Genomic DNA, 22125 nt, shown 5'->3' on the forward strand with positions numbered 1-22125 from the left:
CAAACGTCTTTATTCGGGTGAAACATAAAGAGACCATAGAGATTTAGGCCACTTCTTTCATTTAACCCTTTATCGAGTACATTAACAAAAATAATAATAAAAGGAAATATAAAGCGATATAATTGAAAAAAATGGTAAAGAACATTTACATATAAAATGAGAAATAAGCAAAAGATGCGAGTTTGCGGGAAAAACCTTAAAGGGAGTACTTGACTTAATAAACTTGACATTTTCAGGCTTAACAAGGCGGCATTCCATCATGATGAGGATAGAGGAAAAAAAAGACTGCTATTTCATATAAAAAGATTTAATACATTACACGGCCATGATCTCAATGCTGCGCAGCATCATCAGGTGGTATGATGATGCATCGAATAATGATGGGCAGAATTGAAACCATGGAAGTGCAATATATCAAATCTTTTTATGCAGGAGTTCAAAGTTTTTTTCCTCTAGCCTCGTCGAGTTCAGACATGGTAAAAACTCATGCAGGGAAACACCCAGAAAGAGAGGGGTATGAAAACCCTGCAAAAACTCTGCATGATAGTAAAAAAATAAATTAATTACAACTGCATATACAGGGAGCGTTCCAAAACTAATGGAATTGAATTTCTATCGCAGCTCCTATTGATTGAATTGGAATCTAAACACCTGGAGTAGGTGGTGGGGACGCTAAGCTTGGTCGCAAAATCGGTCTCAGTGCTCTCCTAGCTGTGGAAGCGGCAGGACGTCAGTTATTGTAAACCTCTACGCGCGGACCGTATCAAATACCAACCGAGCGGATTTTTCACGTGAACTTTTGCAACGTATTGAAAATGGACCTAATTATTTGGATAACTTCATCACTGGTGATTAACCTGGGTTGTTTAATACGACCCAGAAACAAAAAGCCAAAGCTCGGAGTTGCACATCAAACAGTCCCCCTAGTCCAAAAAGGCAAGAAAGAGCAAAGCAAAAGTGAAAACAGTGCTCATGGTCTTTCTTTTTCGAGAGTAAAGGTGTGGTCCATAAGGAGTTTGCTCCTCAAGGACAGATGGTCAATGCTGCCTACTATATGGATGTGCTGGAAAGACTCCGAAAAAGTGTCATCGGGACGAGAAAAGACATCTCCGCTACCTGGCAACCCCATCACGACAACACGCTACAAGTCCGCGAGTTCCTCGCCAAACACCAGGTGCCCCCCCCCCCCTACAATCCTGACGTCGCCCCAGCAGACTTAGTTTTCTTCCCTCGCATTAAGGCAGCCCTGAAAGGAACCCGTTTCTCGTCCAAACGTAGAAGAGATCCAATCAGCCGTGACGAAGACCTTGCGAGAGGTCCCCGAAGACGACTTCCAGGACGCGTAACAGTCGTGACAGAGTCGCTGGAAAAAATGTGTAGAGGCCCAAGGACAGTACTTTGAAGAATTTGAAGAATTTGTGAAAATCTGGTTAATAAATTACTTTAAAAAAAATAATTGCATTACTTTTGGAACGCATCCTGTATAATAGTTCGCAGCGGAGTACAATATGGCATGACGGCATCCGGTATGTGAACTGAAACAATACTCGGTGCAGCCTACTGGACTAAGGCGTATTGTTGGTGGACCGTTCTCCGGACGGACCACCACTTGTGCTGCCAAGCCTAAGCCTAAGCTAGTGCTGCTGCTATACGACAGCATGATGGCACAAAATATCCTTAGACCCCATCCAACGTATTAGATGTAACAGCATACTTCCTGCCCCCATTCATCTCCTTCCAATACACATTTCGCCCTCTCCCTCGCATCCTTCTACTCTCTCCATCTCCCACCCCTTGTCTCTCCCGCATTCTTCGCCCTATCTCCCAACAACCTCCTCTGATCTCCCACCAATGCCTTGGACTTCGTCTGGCTCCATTTCCCTCCGAATTATTCCTCCCATTCGTTTCCACACCACAAGCGAATACGAGAGACGAACCATCCATCGTGTTTCCTCTGCTCTATTAGTCACTCGCCTCTGGTTTATTTTTTTAAAGCTCTCTATACTTATTCCTCCTCAACTCTCTGTTCACTTCCTTCCATTTTCTTGTTCGTCCCTAATTCCTAATAATTTTCACTGTAATCCGTGGATTCCAAACCCTTTTTCCATTTACCGTCCCCTTTTTTTCGTTCGTCGCTTTCTTAATTCCTCGCTTGAGATGCTGCCATCATTCCTCTACCGAATGTCAGTCTCCTGGTGCTCCCTCCTTTTCCGACCCAGTTTGGTAGTCTACACTCCTTTTCCCTCATTCCCTCCCTCATTACTTTAAATCTAGCAATGAACTTCACGAGCTCTAAATTGTGATTCCGAAACTACTGGAAACTGTGAGTTTAGTTTAGGCAATTCCTAAATCCATGTCCGACCACAAATTGTCTAATTGTCATCTTCCTGCATCTTCCGGCATTTTCTACGTGTACCTACGACTGCTGTGGTGTTTAAACCAGGTGCTATTTGTAAATGAAGCTATTCCGCCGGCAAACCTCCTCACCTTTCTCCCCGCGGCCATTTCTTTCTCCTGAACGCTGCTCTCCTACCTCACTGCCGCTTCTCCCTTTTGACTAACACCGCAGCTCAATTCCCCTTCACGCTCAAGTGTTTCCTTACGCGATTTCCTTTCTCGATCATTTTGCCTTATTGGCATGTAAACTTGGATTACCAATCGCCTGACGGGATCCGCTCTCAAGTCGATTAATAATATTCTGTTGTTCACTGTTTCCACATTAATTGCCCTTCAATTATATGTATGTAGTCTAAAGATAAGGTTTTGAATCCGTGGATGGTGGAAAGAAATGAAGTTACTAGGAAATGGAGGAGGAAAAAGACGGGTTGCGGCAACATGGAGAAGCAGAGTGGCATGTCGGAGGCCTCCGCGGTAGAAGGTATTTGCGGATTAGGGGAAGGCAGAAGAAGATGATTTTAGGCAGCACGAAGACAGAATGTTTAGAACTCAAGAAGGAAAATAATATACTTAAAAAAAAGCAATTTAGCATGGAGGCATGAGATTGACGTCATTTACAATCCATTACCTCTTTGACTTCATACTAGCTATGCCGAATACAACTTCGATGAACTTAGAGACTAGAGCATTCTGTGCGATGAACAAACAAACCTCGCGCAAATCAATCTCCACCCTTGAGGTAATTCGGTGTCTAATGACGGCAATGGAGGTCCTCAAAGGAGAGGAGGAATGGCCCCACTCCTGGCTTTTCCTCGGTCCTAGGGCGTCGCATCTGCCAAACTCTCCTTCCAGAGGGATCTCTGAAGATAAATAAACCTCGGCGGCGGTGTAATTAATTACTCCGAATCAATTTTAATGACGGCTGCGCGGATAAATATATTTCCCATCGCCGCCCTCCCCGGAGCGGGGTCAGGCGCTCCATCACTCACCCGGCGCCCCCTCGCCCGCCCCTGGCGATCCATCACCGGGGCCTTCCCCTCCTCCTCCTCATCAAACTGTCCACTGGCCCACGGCCGCTTGTTCCGCATGCGTCTCCGGGACGGACGGACGAACGGCTGCACGCACTCTCTTTCTTGCTCTCGGTCATTTAGCTCGAGAGTGGTGCCTCCATCGAGGAGGCGTCCCGTGCGTGCACCGAAGTGTGTGCTGGGGTGATGGCATCCACACTCTCGCCTCTCCAGGTTTCTATGGCACGTCGCGCGCTTTTACCAGCATTTTTTAAAGATGGATGAACGGGTGGGAGCGAGTGTTTCGGGAGGGGGTGGCGAAGGGGTCCACGGGGGTCGGAGGGGACACGGTGCACGAGGGGGAGGCTCAGCTCGAAAGGGGGTATTTCTCGAGGGTGAAGGGCAAGGCTGCGCCATTGAGAGCCTGCCTCACATCTAAGGTATCCGTTTAAAAGGTGATTTTGGAGGGATGTACAGTATTTCTTCTTTGCCTCGGCTCATCTCCCATTTGGCCGCTCGATACCCAATGGAAGTCCCCAAATATCAGGAATGTCATTATCAGAGAATTCAACCACCACTTTTAATGTCGCACAAAATCATTTCTTCATTTCATATTACTACCCTGTGCAATAAATACGCGAACTGAGGCCATTAAAACATTTTTTGCAAAACTTTGTCAAAATCGATTTTGTCCCCTTCAAAGTACCCTTATTATTCGTTGCTATGCACTTATTGTCATCTTCTTCCATTCCACTGTTTAAAGCACCCTTGAAAGTCCCCGTGGGACCCGGGGGCTATAGTCCGCGTCATGGCCGTCAGATTGCGCTAATTCGCGTATTTATTGGGCACAAGCACGTATGTCCCCAAAAGGTTCTTTTCGATTTGTAATGGGTTAAATCCCGTGGGAAATATTTCATCGAAAATTTTCAGTTTTTAAGAGGAATCATAAGGAAATGAATGAGTTTTCAATTCAATGTGTGTTTTCATTCATATGCAATGCCCATTTTCTCATTCGCGATCTCCATTCTAAGCGGATGCGTCCATTCACAAGCCCACTAACTCACACACGCACTGGCCATCACTTACGCAGCCGCGCTTTCTTCGCGCCGCCGGACGCGTCCACACACTCGCGACGAGCCCCCCGGAGGCGGAGGCAGCCTTCGTCCATCAGACGGCCTCCAAAGCTCATTCGACGCCGCCTGATTGATTGACTGCCCTCTCGGCAGTTAATCAATGCGGCCGTCCGAATCGGAGCGGTAATTGGATTCCCTCCGACCCATCCCCACTCCTCCGAATCAGCCCCATCCCATCACCAACACGCACCCCCCCCCCCCTCCGCGCTCAACCCCTGGCCCCCCTTACGGCGTGTGCGTCGAAGAGGACAGGGGCCTCTCTAGGCGAATTCAATGATAAAATATTTATTTCATTCGGTTCCAGGTATTCATTTTCAATTAACGAGTACCCCAAAACCGACACATTACTTTTTAACAATGCTTACATCCTGATTCTCAATCTGTCCTCATTCTCAGTCTTCTCTTCACCTCTTCGTGCGAGGCTCCCCTGACACAAGTGACCCTTAACCCTCTCCCCGTTCCCTGTGGTCCCTTGACCAGCTGGCGTCGAAATCTGGCTCGATTGGTTTTGAAAAACTGTTTTCGTACTTGCATGTCAGTTTCGACCGAGATGGAGTGCCAAAGGTGGCTTTGTGAGTATTTTTTCCATGATTTTATGGATCGAAAAGCAATCGATAGCGTGCTGTTCTTTGCCTTTATATTCGTATTCATATGAGTATAATTGAATTGGAAATTCAATGCGATATATTCGGGATGAGATTAAAGATTAATAAAACAAAGTTTATGCCATTTTCTAGAAAGAAAAAGGCTAAGTCAAACATTAAAATAGGAGGTAAAAAACTAGAGCAGGTAGAACAGTTTACGTATCTCGGAAGTGTTTTGGACCAACACGGTCAAAGTAGTAGGGACGTAAGGAGAAGAATTGCGCTAGGCAAATAGGCTTTCACAAGGAGGAGGGAGTTGATGACAGGGACGTTTAGTAATGATATTAAGAAAAGATTCGTCAAAACTTTGATATGGAGCGTAGCTATGTACGGCGCGGAAACGTGGTCATTGAAGCAGGAGGATAGACGAAGACTGGAGGCTTTTGAAATGTGGGTTTGGAGAAGAATGGAGAAGGTGAAATGGACAAAGAAGAAAACATATGAGGAAGTACTTGGTATGGTGGGCGAAGAGAGGGGTTTGTTGGGAGCAATCCTATGGAGGCAGGAAAAGTGGATGAAGGGGGTATTTACCGGCAGTGGGATGTTGAAGACTGTGATAGAGGGGAGAATGTTGGGCAAAAGAGGAAAGGGAAGGAACAGGATAGGGATGTTGGACAGGATGAAGGGAGGAAGGAAGTACACAGAGATGAAGAGAGGCATGTTGTAAAATAGGATGACGAGTTTTGTTTTGTTAGGAGAAACTAAATATTTAGTTGGTAGTTGTGTCCATCCAAAACCTACTTTGACCGGTAGATTACCTGGTAATAATAAGAATTCGTAGGGATGACATAAAAGTATCTTCCGATTCTTGATAACCGTGCCTTAGGAAATGGGCTCGCTGAATATATATCGTATGGTTTCGAGGGGCAGCGCCCCGTGGAAAGCAGAGCCTTCGCTGCGATGGCCCTCGATCATACGGGTGGAGTTTTTCGAACGCCAAGGAATGGATGAGGCCTGGATTCACCCGATATGAGAGTGCCATTGACCTTCGGTCGGCCCCAAGCGTAGTCGATTCGCAGTTCGGTGGATTCGCAGCGAATGACAACCGTTCAACTCACCACCACGTACAGCAGTCGCGCCCGCCAAAGGACCTCGCTCTGCGCTCCCTGTGCTCCAGGCGCTGCGTCCCCTGCCTCCACTCCTCACGGCTCGCAATAAGTCAATTGACTCGAACCTCTCAAAGTGGACACTTTAAGAATTCATTTCTGTATTTCTTAGTACTCTGCAAGGCACCGCTAGGGTGTCTGGCAGGGGGTCAATACACACCACGCTAATTCTGATGCCTTATCGTTCGTGGAAAAAATGACATCTTCAATTTATCTGTTCTGCACTGAATCTATATAATTTTATTAAGATGATCTCGCCTACCGTAGTACGTCATGCCTTCAAGATACCAGATGTCCTTTGAAATTAGTAATGATTTCTTTTTCACGAGATTAAATCTGTCGATAACGAATTATAATGATGAAAAATGACCATAATATCACATATGGGCCATCCTACTTCTATCCGTAGGCGACAGCGGCTTCTCTTCATCATACAAGATGACTAAATTTGGTGAACGAATCCGAAAATAGAACATGAAGTGCATTGCCAAATGGAAAGTAGCTAACCTAATGTAATGGAAGTCCAGCAGGGCCTCTCACTCGACTGGAGAGGGAGTCGGACGACCGCATGGAGGGATGCGCGCCGTTTGACGGACCTCTACTTCCAGACGCGTCGATCACCTCTCCACTCGTCCCGCCGACGCCTTCGCGTCTGCACACGCCTTCCACCCGGCGTCGCCGCGTGTTGGATGGGCGTCTCTTAATTCTCCCGACCACTCCCGATGCGTTGGCGGCGACGCTTCTGCTGTATGCCGTCGTCCGGATTGCTCAAGTGTCATGGGGCGCAAGACTCACCAAGCATTTCAGTGCTTCGGAGCGCGGAGTTCTCCTGTAGCGCGTACGAGTATAAGGGGCCCACTTCGATTGGAATGGGGAAGAAATCGTTTTATTCGTTGTTGACACAACCCCTGCCGAAGATGAGGACACCTCGGAGGTGGACGTCGCTCGCCTTCCGGTTTTAATAGAATTATCCATCTCCGATTCCATTCCAGCCATCAGGCTTACGTTTCGCTTAAATTTAAGTATCGCACTTCATGCCTACCATCTCATTAACGGAGATGTAAGCAATATACTACCCTGTCCAATAAATACGCGAACTGAGGCCATAACAACTTCATTTTGCAAAATTTAGTCCACATCGCTTTTGTCCCCTTCTAAGTACTCTCCATTCGTAGGCTATGCACGTGTTCCATCTTCTTTTCCATCTTGTTTAAAGCACCCTTGGAAGTCCTCGGCCGTTAGGCTTTTTAGTTTTCTCGTTGTTTCATACTTTATTGTGTCCACATCTTCACAGTGATGTCCCCCCATCACATTTTTGCATTTTGGGGGAATAGGAAAATGTCGCAGGGGGGGCGAGATCTGGCGATTAAGGAGGATGATCAAGGGTCAAGGTGATTGAATTTCTTTCAAGAAACTGGCGACCAATCAATGCTAAATGAATGTGCAGGTGCATTGTCATGGTGAAGGATCCATCCATCATGTTCAGTTGTAAAATAGTGTGCACTGTTGATTTTCCTAAATTCAGTCCATCAGTTTTCATTCGGACACGATCAATGTTGTTGTGAACACAGGTGGTTGAAGGTCGTCCCGGCCTTGCATCACCCGTGGCGTCTCATCGGCAATTTTAACGATAAAACGCTTAATTCACTTGCAAACGGTTGTTTTCTTCAGGACATTATCACCGCAAACAGCTGTGAACATTTTAGTAATATCTTGATAACTTTTACCGCACTTCACCAAAAGACTTGATGTTGATTCGTTGCTCCGTTATTTGCTCAATTTCCATCTTTGACAAGCAGTAAAAACAAAAACAACGGAAACTAACATGACTGGCACTATACGCACAGCTCGACGATCCGCCAAGCACATACGGCTCATTGTGTCTCAGGCAACTGGAGCCGCTAGTGGGTGGGACTATAGTCCACGTCATGGCCGGCAGATTGCACCAGGTCGCATTTATTGGGCAGACCACGTACACCAGCTTATTCGCCGAATGAATAGTAGGTAAATGAATATTAGTCACTGACATGACGTCAATGGTGATATTAATCAATATTATTCATAAGCTTTAATTAGCAGATGCCATTTCGAATGCAGCAGCGTTGGCTGGCTCTTAGACCGACTATAGTTTTGCCATCCGTCCTGACAGATGGCGTCTCTTCGAGAAGAAGTGATGTTCGTCGTTCAGTTCACGATGACCTTTGTCCATAGATTCGGGTAACAAGTGGCAACAATAGCATTAACAATAACGGAAGCCGTCAGTTCCAGTGATAGGAGTAGCTTCCGTTTGGGGGCGGAGCTAAACCCGGCGCACTCGCGAGGCGCCGTCGCTGGGTGCCGCGAAAGGCCCACCGAAGAGTGTCCCCTACGGGAGCGTGATCCCCCTTCGTGACTGGTGGCCTGCTCCCTGCTCGAAATATGCAGTAGCTAGTGAGACCCTGTCCTCGATGATGAAATGAAGTTCTGATGAGTCATACGCCACACGACTGTCGACTCATGGATTTGAGGGTCAATGAAAAGGTTGATTCGACTCCAAGCTGTTAGATTTACGGACGATTGATTATTACGTTAACCGATCAACCAAAGAATTTCATTCGTGTGCGAATTACAGAATTAATGATTATGACAAGATAAATAACAACAAAACGAAATTTCAGACAACTGTGGAAACTTTCGCGACTGTTACTGATGTGCACGGAAATGGATGAATTCCACAGACTGTTCGTAGAAATCTTTTGCCTTGATTCGTACGGATCTCGAGGGGTCCGGGAACACACACCCGAGTCGACTTTCACCCTATGATGTTCCTGAATTCCGAATTTTATGGAATTTGGAAGTAATAGTAAGCATAGAGGTGATAATGACTTTCATTCTTTATTCTAATGCAATGATGGACCTTTCATTTGGTTTGCTCAGTGTGAAACATCCAAATTGGGAAATAGTTTTAATGGTTCGAATTTCGTGCGCTACTTACCACCAAATCATCATTGCGGCCTAATAAAGAAGCTGATAAAGTAGGACCCCATCCCAGTGATTCCCTCAATTCAGACGAAAACATCTTTGGGGGTGTCATTTCTATATTTTAATTTGGAACCGACCCAGGGAAAAATCTCTGATTGTTATTGTTTTCGAAATTAATTGAAAGGGAGGTAGATTTAGTCCGATTGGCGCTCGAGTGAGTGTACTTAGCAAAGTGGGGATTATTCAAGGCATGAAATGATGCATCGGGTATGCATGCATGGAAGTATGTGTGCATAGAGAATGCCGTTCCTTAAACACGCCATTTTGTTTATTTGGAATCCTAAATTTCTTGACGATGTTGCCACGGACGTATAACTGGAAGCAATAACAAACAAGTGAAAAACGAAAGGTTTTATTGGTGGAGAAACAGCTCTTTTACCGTGTTTACTATTGTATACTAAATACTGCGTGTATTTATTAGTAATACGTAATGCCTCCACGCCAATTCCTCTCGCGACGTGGCCAAAATCAAGAATAGCCTGATTTTGGGTTGCGATGGGACACGTGCTCACTCTCTATCCCTCTCTCTCCCTTCCTAATCTCTCCCACGCGACCATACATCCATTCATTCACCTCTCGCTTCGCGCACCACCACATTGTTTTTTTTACACATTCTCCTCCGTTCTTGAGGCCTATAATAATATTCTTGTCTCGAGTCTCCTCGACCACATCCACCCGTGACTTTCTCGGTTCCCCTCCGGCCACTCTCCTTCCCTCATAGAGACCTGATTCGACCCTCGTCCATTCTCTCTCTCTCTCGGCCACACACACACCCTCTGGAGCACACTTCTCTCATACACTTGTCTATAACTGGCGCATTGATCCGCATTCTTCCATGACCCACTCATTCATTCCTCACCCCGCTCCCTTTCTTATATTCTTGCCACTTCAAACACTTCTCTTGATACGTGCCCTTATACCCTTGATGCTGACTCGATGCTGCTGCATTCATTCGATACAAATACTTGTCCTGGCGTATCACTCCCACACAATGGTGCGGGCCGGGCCAAAAAATATTCAAAATTTCAATCCTCTCTGTTAATTTGCTGAAGTTATCCAAGAAACCCCTCGCACAACTGTTAATATTTCAGACGGCAATACTGGCTGAAATCTATCAGCCAATCACAAAGTAGGTGTTCCATTCCCAAATGGTAATTGCTCAGCCATCCGAAGTGACTGCGTGGCGACGGTTACCGTCCCTCGGCTGGAGTGCGAAGTAAACTGGAGTAAACTTTCGCGCTCACGAACGAACTCTTCCATTCAAACGAAAGCCACGATGCACACGCATTTACTCAAATGATGATGATTGTGGAGGATGCGGTCGATGGCGACGGGCCGCTGGCTGGTGAGATGAACGCCTGTTGCGCGGGAGATAGGCGTGCGCGCGGTCAAGGAGGGATGATTCCAGGCTGTGGCATTGCGTGTGCACATCGGCGGGATCACGAGCACACCTGACCGCGTAAACATAATGGCTGTCGAACTGAGTTTTACTTTTCGATCAGCTCAGATCAGATCACTTTCGATTATTGGAAACAATAAGTAAACACAGCTACTCGAACTATTCGATAATTAGGTCATGACATGCGTAATAAAATTGCCAATTGCCCTCAAATAGCTGGCAAGTTATAACACCTGTCCGAAGCCCGCGTTCCGCGCATACGCGTGCGGACTGAAGGTCACCGTCGCAACGGTCTGGGCACAGTGTTTTTCATGTTTCTATTTGTAGTATGTATATAATGTCCTCGAGAGTGTGTGTGTATATATATATGTATATATATATATATATATATATATATATATATATATATATACACACACACGCATTCAAACACGAAATCCCACCAACGGCGAAAAAATGCTTATTTACATAGAAATAGATACAAGGAAAAGGGATAGGAACACACACAAAGGACGAATAGAGGAGAAGTGGGGAAGGCGGAATCAGGCAGATCACGAGTGTATATATATATATATACACACACACACACTTACCGGAGGGTCCCGGGTTCGAGTCCCGGGCAAGGCGCTCTGGGCACCTGTAGCTCCACCCAAGCTAAAGTGATTTTTCCGGTACCTGGTCTTCCTGGGAAACCATAACCGGCACATGGAAAGAAACTGGCCCCCCTACCCTGATGTGTGAATTTTCACACGCCGTATAGGGCTTAGTACTGGGTGATCTCTACCATCACCTACTAAACCTTATATATATATATATATATATATATATATATATATATATATATATATATATATAAACGAATCAAAAGATTTCCGACGCACGATATAATTTACTATTTTTCAATACCCTGCAAGCCACCGCTGCTAGCACGTGTGGCGGGGTGAATACAATCTAGTTACAACAGAATTTGGATCTGAATACTTCTTCCCCCAAGCACGGTCGGTCAACGTTATTCTGGTCCCTTATCGTTCATGGGAAAATGAAATCATAAGTCTGTCTGTTCTACACTCAATCTCTCTAATTAAAACCTCTTTACATTTAACCTCTCTTACTTCTGCAAACTCTTGAAATTTGGAAGACCGCACGACTCCTTATCATACATATATGTCAAGCAGATAAATATCATAATCACTCACACTGTGTTTATTCCCCGATGTCAGCATGTATGTACATCAAGGTGTGAATGACATCAGCCAAAAGCATCACGTACACATTGATCTGAAACATATTTGGGAACACCATGAACATGCGAGTCAACTTTAAAACGTAAACCCATCCAGAAATGCCCACTTGCAACTTAAACGTGTATTCATAATCCTTCAGCGCTGAAAATCAAGGGTGCTGTAACCACCGCTCACCGGAAGGTCATACTTGTACAGTTCTTTTTCATGTGCTCAATGTTGTTTAATTTGTGTTGTGTGCCTTTGCCAGCCAAAGGTTATGCGTGTGCCTCCGGGAACAGCTCCACCCAAGCTGAGTGATTTTTTGGGTACCAGATCTTCATGGGAAACCATAACCGGCACAGGGAAAGGAGCTGGCCCCCCTACCCTGCTAATGTGTGAATTTCACACGCCGTCGGGCTTAGTGCTGGGTGAAATCTATCATCACCCACCAAACCGACCTTCGAGTTGATTCCTATGCTTATTGAAGGGAGGAAGAAAGTATTCGGAATTGAAAAGAGGCTCGCTGTAATGTTGAATATCAGGTTATGCTTTGTAAAAAGAGACAAGGCAAATAGTCGCTGAACAGTTTGACAGCATATGTCAACGCAAAAACATAACTTAACCGGTAGGTGCACGATGAGTAGGGAATTAGTGGGAGAGAGTTCAAAAGAGGGTGGGAGAGGGATGGGATTTGTGTTTTGAAAATAGAACATGTTTTACAAAACTCGTATCTCACCCCTCTCCCAGCCACTTTTTAACTCCCTCCCACCTATTCCCCACTCCTCTTGCACCTCCAGTAATATTGTTTACTTTCTGGTGTGCCAACCATGCCCTGCCTTCTATATTGGCTGCCTTTATATTATATAGTGTACCACACCCCTCAATATCAGATCAAAAACTACCGGGACTCATTCGAATATTTTTCCCGAATTTGGATGCTCCAAATCCCAAAAAACACCTCCGAACACGACATTCCCTTTGATAAATTCTGTAGTGTCTCCCTGCCATCATCCGACCCTCCAATCAGACACAAAACAATAGAACAGGCGTATATCTAGCTCCACGATTCCTGGAATGAGGACCAAAACCTTCCAAATCAGTCCCACATCTCCAAAACTTCTCCTCCCAAACCTTTCCCCACCTTACTTATCCATCCAGCACCCTCGTCCTCTACACTTGCAAGTCTTTCTTCAGTTCTTCTTCCACAGAGAAAGGTGGTCTTGCCACCAAAAATTTCGGAATAGATGTGATTGTCCTTTTTTGCGTGCTTTTCTACATTGTTTATGTGTGTGTGTATATATATATATATATATATATATATATATATATATATATATATATATATATATATATATATATATAACACTGTTGTGAAAGTCTCACGGACATGAATAATAATGCATATTAAGTTAGCACTAGTGCATAAAGACAAAAACACAGAAACACACAAAAAGGAAAGAGATGAAAAGAAGAAGGAAAGATACTCGCACAGTGAGTTTTGTAAGTTTCTGCGTTTTTGTCCTTGTCCACTAAAGCTAACTTCAAATACATTATAATTATACAAATATATATATATAAATAAATAAATATATATATATATATATTTATATTTATATATCAGATATACATATAGATACACATAAAAATATCTTGAAAATTGAACGCTCTTCGGCGACGCACGAATATATAAAAACACATGCAAATTTTTAAAACATGAAAATACATATATAAATATGCATATCTATATATATCTATATATAAAGGAGAGTGTTTGTTTGTATGTATGTAATTTGTTTACTTTTTTGCTGTCATAGAAACAGCATTTTTCCAACTATGCCAGCAGGATACTTTTGCAAGAACACTATTGTATTCAGAATTGCCGAGATATTATACGTGGAATACATCAAGGAAAGTCTTTTGTAGAAGAAAAATGGGCAACTTTGATCCTGAGAATAATATTTATTCATGTGACGCATTGGGCCGAGTCTACACAGTCCATCCTAACAACGCCGAATGTTATTTTTTAAGAATGCTTCTACATACCATTAGAGGACCTCACTCATTTGCAGAATTAAGAACGGTAAACGGAGAAATATGTGAGACATTCAGAGAAGCTTGCCAGAATTTAGCGTTGCTAGAAGGAGATCAACACTGGGATGACTCATTGCGAGAGGCCAGTTTCATTTCTCTTCCAGGACAAATCCGAATTTTGTTTGCCATCATAATAACCTCCTGTAATCCATCTAACCCAAAAACAATATGGGAAAAATATAAAGAATCAATGAGTGAGGATATACTGGCTAAAGTTCGAAATGAAAATCCTACATTGGATATTACGTTTAACTCCGACATTTTTAATAAAACTTTGATTATTTTGGAGGAAAAGTGTATCACCATGGTTAACAAGACTTTAGTGGAACTCGGTCTTTTTGCACCTGTACAAGATCAACAGGGTGTATTTTATCCAGATTATATACGTGAAACTAGCTACAATGTCTTAGACTTAGAAGCATACATCGCGGATAAAAAGCCACTTCTTAATGAAGATCAGAAATTCGCGTACGAAACAATAATGGATCAAGTAGATAAACAAGAAGGAGGTATCATTTTTCTTGATGCTGCTGGTGGCACGGGAAAAACATTTTCAATTAATTTAGTTCTCGCTGAAATCAGGGTTCATGGAGAAATTGCTCTCGCCGTTGCATCTTCAGGTATTGCAGCGGCATTAATGGAAGGAGGAAGAACAGCCCACTCTGCCCTTAAGTTGCCACTTAATATTTCCCGACAAGAAAATCCCACATGTCATATAAATAAAACAAGCGGCCAGGCACAAGTTCTTATAGAATGTAAATTGATAGTATGGGATGAGTGTACGATGGCTCATAAAAAATCTCTTGAGGCCCTCAACGCAACACTTCAAGATCTTAGAGGAAACTGCAGTTTAATGGGAGGAGCTCTGGTACTCCTGTGTGGAGACTTCCGTCAAACTCTGCCTGTCATTCCAAAATCGACTCCAGCCGATGAAATTTATGCCTTTTTAAAACATTCTGTTCTATGGAATCATGTCCAAGAAATTAGCCTTAAACAAAACATGCGAATCCTCTTAAGAGATGGGAATGCTCAAAACTTTGCAAATATACTTTTGGAGATTGGAGAAGATAGATTAGTTATTGAAGCATCTGGTATGATAAAATAGTCATCAGATTTATGTGTATCGGTGAAAACTGTCCGCGATATGATACAAGCAGTCTATCCCAACGATAATCAAAATTATAAAAATTTAGAATGGTTGCGAGAAAGAGCCATTCTTGCTCCTAAGAACGATGATGTTAATGAAATTAACAAGGAGATACTAGCCATGCTGCCAGGAGACATGATTGAATATAAATCGGTTGATACCGTAGTGGATGCTGACGAAGCCGTCAATTATCCAACGGAATTCCTAAATTCACTTGATCCAGCTGGATTGCCACAACATCGCCTTATACTTAAAGTAGGATCTCCAATCATTTTATTGCGAAATTTAGATCCACCAAAAATCTCTGCAATGGGATACGATTGTGTGTGACAAAATTAATGAAAAATATAATCCAGGCAGTCATTTTAACTGGAAAAGGAAAAGGTGAAATAATTTTTATTCCACGGATACCTCTAATCCCAACTGATCTTCCCTTCAAATTTAAAAGATTACAGTTTCCAGTCCGGCTAGCTTTTTCAATTACCATTGATAAATCACAGGGACAGTCTTTAAAGTTTTGTGGTGTTGATCTAAGATCGCCATGTTTTAGCCACGGGCAACTTTATGTTGCTTGCTCTAGAGTAGGTTCGCCTAAAAATTTATATATTCTTTCTCCTGGATATGAAACAAAAAATGTAGTTTATAAACAGGTGTTAAATAAAAAAGATTCTTAAATTTGTATGAAGTAGTGTATTATTGTACTTTATAATTTGTTGTTTTTATTTATGTAGTATATTTATATTATTGTTTCTCCCTAACCCGTGCAAAGCCGGGTATTCAGCTAGTATATATATATATATATATATATATATATATATATATATATACATACATATACATATATATATATATATATATATACATACATATACATATATATATATATACATACATATACATATATATATATATATATATATATATATATATATATATATACATACAGATATATATATGTCTTCAGATTCTGAAGACATATATATGAGATCTGAAGACTTATATATATACTAGCTGAATACCCGGCTTATATTTTACAAGGATTATATTTTTCATTAATTTTGTCACACACAATCGTATCCCATTGCAGAGATTTTTGGTGGATCTAAATTTCGCAATAAAATGATTGGAGATCCTACTTTAAGTATAAGGCGATGTTGTGGCAATCCAGCTGGATCAAGTGAATTTAGGAATTCCGTTGGATAATTGACGGCTTCGTCAGCATCCACTACGGTATCAACCGATTTATATTCAATCATGTCTCCTGGCAGCATGGCTAGTATCTCCTTGTTAATTTCATTAACATCATCGTTCTTAGGAGCAAGAATGGCTCTTTCTCGCAACCATTCTAAATTTTTATAATTTTGATTATCGTTGGGATAGACTGCTTGTATCATATCGCGGACAGTTTTCACCGATACACATAAATCTGATGACTATTTTATCATACCAGATGCTTCAATAACTAATCTATCTTCTCCAATCTCCAAAAGTATATTTGCAAAGTTTTGAGCATTCCCATCTCTTAAGAGGATTCGCATGTTTTGTTTAAGGCTAATTTCTTGGACATGATTCCATAGAACAGAATGTTTTAAAAAGGCATAAATTTCATCGGCTGGAGTCGATTTTGGAATGACAGGCAGAGTTTGACGGAAGTCTCCACACAGGAGTACCAGAGCTCCTCCCATTAAACTGCAGTTTCCTCTAAGATCTTGAAGTGTTGCGTTGAGGGCCTCAAGAGATTTTTTATGAGCCATCGTACACTCATCCCATACTATCAATTTACATTCTATAAGAACTTGTGCCTGGCCGCTTGTTTTATTTATATGACATGTGGGATTTTCTTGTCGGGAAATATTAAGTGGCAACTTAAGGGCAGAGTGGGCTGTTCTTCCTCCTTCCATTAATGCCGCTGCAATACCTGAAGATGCAACGGCGAGAGCAATTTCTCCATGAACCCTGATTTCAGCGAGAACTAAATTAATTGAAAATGTTTTTCCCGTGCCACCAGCAGCATCAAGAAAAATGATACCTCCTTCTTGTTTATCTACTTGATCCATTATTGTTTCGTACGCGAATTTCTGATCTTCATTAAGAAGTGGCTTTTTATCCGCGATGTATGCTTCTAAGTCTAAGACATTGTAGCTAGTTTCACGTATATAATCTGGATAAAATACACCCTGTTGATCTTGTACAGGTGCAAAAAGACCGAGTTCCACTAAAGTCTTGTTAACCATGGTGATACACTTTTCCTCCAAAATAATCAAAGTTTTATTAAAAATGTCGGAGTTAAACGTAATATCCAATGTAGGATTTTCACTTCGAACTTTAGCCAGTATATCCTCACTCATTGATACTTTATATTTTTCCCATAATGTTTTTGGGTTTGATGGATTACAGGAGGTTGTTGTGTTTCTATGACAGCAAAAAAGTAAACAAATTACATACATACAAACAAACACTCTCCTTTATATATATAGATATATATATATCTTGTACGAAAGTCTCACACGTTTTTATTCTGCGGGCAAATGGCCATGTGCAAATTGTCCATGGAGCCCTTGGAGAGTAATTTCGGCAGCCCGCTTTGGCAGGTTCTTCTGCTGCTCGGACCTCCTTTCCAGAGAGTTCGGAAGGGAGAGGAAGAAAAGGGGAAATATAATATATATTTACGAAGAATGAATATTTGTGTATAATAAATATTTTTTATATGTTTATATATATATGGTATGTATATGTTTATATATATATATATATTTTTTTTTAGATATATATATATATACTATATATTCACCATAAACACAGTAATCAACCCGAGGGTCGGTTTAGTAGGTGATGGTAGGATTCACCCAGTACTAAGCCCTGTACGGCGTGTGAAATTCACACATTAGCAGGGAAGGGGGGCGAGTTCCTTTCCCTGTGCCGGTTATGGTTTCCCAGGAAGATCTGGTACCCGAAAAATCACATAGCTTGGTTGGAGCTGTAGGCTCCCCGAGTCAGGCGCTCGGGACTCGAACCCGGCCCCCTCCGGTCAGTAGTCCATCGCTCTAACCCGCGACCCGCATATATATATATATATATATATATATATATATATATATATATATATATATATATATATATATATACATACATACATACATACATACATATGTATACATATATATATATATAGAAACATATATATATATATTTATTTATTTATTCATATATATATTTATGTATGAATCAACTCACTTCTACCATGCTCAACACGCGCACCAATACACGCAACTTCACTCAACCATTGGCACAAATAAGGTCGGCACGGGGAAAATGGCGACTCGCTTCAAATCATTCAGAGGCGCTCAAGACGATTGGAAATTAAAACCACTCAAGAATCGTGGGATGGGCCATAAGTCTCGAACTTATGAAATGGTAGCCACCGTAGCTCGAAGCCGGGCCGGGTCCTCTGTCAGTTCACCCTCCCTCCCGCCACGTGATCGGACCTCGTGTTGCCCGCACGAGTGCGACCGAGAGCCGTCGTTCTCGCATCGCGGCTTCCATTTCTGCAATGGTGCACGTACTCCGGGTGCTCCGTCTGCCAGCCACGAATTTATAAGGCAAAGATGACATGGACAAAGCATGAATGGTACACTGAAATGGGCGGGCGGGGAAGGGGCGTCATGTCGCAAACTGCCACACTCAAACTTTTTGGAGTAGGAAGAGAAACGAATTGAGTCGAAATTTTAAGATAAAGGAACATTTGGATAAGAATACCTTTTTCTGTCAAAGTGGAATGGTTGAACAATTTTGATGATCTTTAATCATATGTTGCACGCGTTCAACACAGGATGAGATAATGTCTATTGTTGTTAGCGTTTAGCTTATTATACGTTCTGCATGTAAAATAATGCTAAATTACAAATTTCAACAATGCGACGCACATTGTATGATTTATTTTCAATATGACATCGCATTATCATGTCGACGAGATTAGAACTGTTTGTCAATGGAGGTCCGATTTACAGAGGCGTTTGTGCTGTCGTGGGGTCAGCCTAGCACTTGGAGAGGTGAGGGTGAGAACCTCTACGCAGAAATTATATTTACGATGAATGTTCCTGGTGGCGCAACTGTTAACGTTATTCTAGCTTGTATTCGTTCAAAGAAATGAACTTGTCTTTGCGTAACTCATAATTAAAACTTAATGTGTTGCTGAGGAATGTGAATGTTATAGCTAACTGACGGAAGAGGTCGTAACCAAAGAAAAGACGGCACCTTAATATTCGCAAAACACAGCACAGAAGAAGTAGGGAGAGCATAAGCTGGGTGAATATTTGGCCTAAATCCAAAATTGAACCTCGTTCGCCGTTTTATTCTTCCAAAATTTATCTCTTTCCTTGTAAAATGCGTGAGCACTGTTTTGGATGATTCAGGGTTAGTATTTCGCAATCATGAGCGGCCGGATTTCAAGCGAATGCTGAAATGTTGGAAATCATGCCTATGTCACCGCAAATTTATGCGTCAGAGTACACCCCTAGTTTTGTGTGCGTGTCCGCGAGGGATTCAGCCACGCATGGAAGATGATGACTTCCAATGTACATATTGTAAATCCATTCGGCCAGCTTTCAAAAGAGGAAACTCTAAGATACGAGCTCTATGGCCGTTTTAAATTAACTAAACTCCAATGGCAGTGACATGTTTCACTAAGTGTCATAGGAGGCAGTGGAAGAGGGGGACAATAAGAAGTATGACTCATTGGTTTCCGACAAGAAAAACTTCAAAAAACTATATCAATGAAGATTTGTTATATATCTGATGAAAAAACAAAATTATACCCATTGCAGGTGAACTAATCAAATTTTTGAGCAATCTATCATCGAGAAATTAAAAAATACTTAGAAATCAGCTCATAGCGAAAAATAATTTCTCTTGTTTTATGTTTCAGTATGCCATTACAGCATTGCAAATATCATTCGTTCATATTTCTTATCTTTATATGATATTCACTTTTATTTTCTCTCCTTGGGACAAATATAGATATCTTATTATTATAAATAATTATCTTCATTATTTATTACATACATTCGGTGAATAACTTCTGTTGATGCCAGAACTCCACATTGATCGGTAGGGTCCGACCCGAGGCTCCAATTGGAAATTTTTCACTCCCAAATAGCGACTTAAATTTCAGTTGCCTCCACGACTGAGGTCACCGTTGCACCTTTTACTTGCATTCCGAGCGATCGGCACTCTTTCAATATTCGGCTTGAATGGCATGATACATAGAAATGTACTCATAAAGTCCGTTCCTCATTTACCTAAACTATGAACGCAGTTAACAACCCGAAGGTCGGTATGATGGTAGCTGAAGGGCAGAGCTCGCCCAATACTCAACCCAACGGATTCTGACATTCACGCATCAGCCGGGTGAGGAGGGGGTCCCCATCCCCATCCAACAATGGTCTCCCAGGGTGGTCTGGTATCCGAGAAATCACTCAGTTCGGTCAAAGCTGATGATGCTTAGAGAGGTGTGGCCGGGAATCGAACCCGGACCCTTCCGTCAGAATCCCAACGCTCTACCCCTGGACCACCGCATCCCCTACGTATTTTTCTTGCATCAAGGCAAAATCATTTGTTTGAAAGCCCTTCGTTTGTGTATCGAAACTCCTCAGGAAACAACAGAAATATTTTCTCCCTCCATTTTTGAAAGCGGCGCCCTCTGCCCGGGGCATGCGCACGCGGTCAGTCGGCGTCGTAGGAGAGGGCAGGGCATGTAGGGGGGGGGCGACCCCCCGCTCTCCCCTCACCTCCTCTTTCGGCTCCTTGGCCCCGATTCGCGCCCCCCCTCCCGCGCGAGAGGGGTGAGAATATATCCGCCGGGTACCCCCCTCCCTCTTATACCTTCGCTGCCCCCGCCCCAAGGGTGCGGGAACCAGTTCCCCGACGCAATCAACCCCCACTACTCCCCTGGGGGGGGGAGAGGGGTTCGTCCCGGCGATGATGCTATTTGTACGCTTTTCACCGCCCCCATCCCCCTCTTCTCCCCGCGTCCCTCCCCCTCCCCCCCGGCTCCGCTCATTCCGCCCCCGTGTCACTGCTGCTCTCTCGGCCCCCTTCAGCGGGGGCGATTGTTGAGGTGGTCGCGGAGGGGCGGGGAGGGGCAGGTCCCCGCCCCCGTCCCGCCTGCCTCCCCCGCCCGATACATTTATTCATGCGAGGATTATGCAAGAGTGTGTATGGGGAGTAGGAGGGCAGAAACCGGGTCTGGAATAGTTCCAGTGCAGCCTTCGACGATTTATATGTGTTATAGCATTCATTCCCTCGATTCGGAATTGCGACTCTGGAGCCGTTTCCAGCGTCGATTGGATGGATACGACGATCATTTGGCCTCCTGCAATGCTTTCTTGCGCAATTGCCTCGTTTGAAACATTGGCTCCGTGTACTTTTCCTCTTTATTGCGAGTGGGATAGTATTTATATAGTGTGCGATTCGAATGAAGTAATTGCGTGAACATAGATAGAATACGCGCCTCATCCGAATGGCTGGGGATGTCTCTCGGGTGCATTCGGAATCCATTCGATGACGAGGCTGAGAGTTGTGGAATTGATTCGACAAAAACATTTGATGAGATGCGGCGTGAATCTCCTCATCCACATCTCTTTTCACTTGTAAACGCTTTCTATCGCAATCTTTTTACCTTGCTGTCCACGGTCTTTTAAAAATTCGTGGCGGCGAAGACAAAAGGGGATCCGTCCGCATATTATATCATAATATATCCCAGCATGCATCACTCAGTCGCTGATAGAAGCGTCGAGTATTACCATGGAATGTCGTCATTACGCTTTCATAATTTGGCGCCGTGGTTCATTTCAAACCAGTTCCATCTTACTCTTCCAGTCTCCTCACGATCTTCTCGACAAACTGTTCTTATGCCACTCAATAAATGTACGAATGGTTGCCGTCTTAGTTGTGTTTCCT

Source organism: Hetaerina americana, unplaced genomic scaffold (assembly GCF_022747635.1).
Source record: "Hetaerina americana unplaced genomic scaffold, ioHetAmer1.1.p SCAF_18, whole genome shotgun sequence".
Lineage (NCBI taxonomy): Eukaryota > Metazoa > Arthropoda > Insecta > Odonata > Calopterygidae > Hetaerina > Hetaerina americana.